Source organism: Arachis ipaensis, chromosome B4 (assembly GCF_059453495.1).
Source record: "Arachis ipaensis isolate K30076 ecotype BB chromosome B4, ASM5945349v1, whole genome shotgun sequence".
Lineage (NCBI taxonomy): Eukaryota > Viridiplantae > Streptophyta > Magnoliopsida > Fabales > Fabaceae > Arachis > Arachis ipaensis.
Genome location: NC_142439.1, coordinates 79,774,209 through 79,775,027, shown reverse-complemented (window position 1 = coordinate 79,775,027; position 819 = coordinate 79,774,209). Strand labels below are relative to the sequence as shown.

The 819-nt window shown below is 39.1% G+C and overlaps 1 non-coding gene across 1 annotated transcript; it reads left to right on the top strand.

Moving 5' to 3' along the window:
• Nucleotides 1-477: 477 nt before the first annotated feature.
• Nucleotides 478-585, top strand: LOC148568072 (small nucleolar RNA R71). Its single transcript, XR_015882964.1, has one exon. It is a non-coding gene; the product is annotated as a small nucleolar RNA R71 (small nucleolar RNA).
• The last annotated feature ends 234 nt before the right edge of the window (nt 586-819 follow it).

The following is an 819-nucleotide window of genomic DNA, read 5'->3' as shown; positions in this document are numbered from 1 at the left end:
AATGAATCCTCCATTTCTGATCTTACCCATTCTCTTTATTTTCTGCCATTTACTTTTCTGCTCATCTTCCCAAATCCCCATTTAAGATTCTGCAATTTACTTTATGCCATTTACATTCTGCCATTTATTTCCAGCATTTACATTTTCTGTTATTTACTTTCCCGCCATTTAATTTTCTGCAATTCCTCAACTCAATTTTTGCTTAGCTCAACTAGAACATTCCTCTAATTAAAGTTGCTTGACCAGTCAATCCCGGTGGGATTCGACCTCACTCTATTGTGAGTTTTTACTTGACGACAATTCGGTATACTTGCCGAAGGGAATTTGTTGAGAGACAAGTTTCTGTGCATCAATGAGTTCCTGGGTTTCTGCAGGCGTTTTCTTCAGATGAAGAGATCCACCAGCAGAGTGGTCCAATGACATCTTGGACAATTCAGATAGACCATCATAGAATATACATAAGATGCTCCATTCTGAAAGCATGTCAGAAGGACACCTTCTGATCAATTGCTTGTATCTTTCCCAAGCTTCATAGAAGGATTCACCTTCCTTCTGTCTGAAGGTTTAGACTTCCACTCTAAGCTTGCTCAACTTTTGAGGTGGAAAGAATTTGGCCAAGAAAACATTGACCAACTTTTCCCAAGAGTTCAGGCTTTCTTTAGGTTGTGAGTCCAACCATATTCTAGCTCTGTCTCTTACAGCAAAGGGGAAAAGCATAAGTCTGTAAACCTCGGGATTAACCCCATTGGTTTTAATAGTGTTACAGATTTGTAAGAATTCAGCTAAGAATTGATGAGGATCTTCCAATGGAAGTCCATG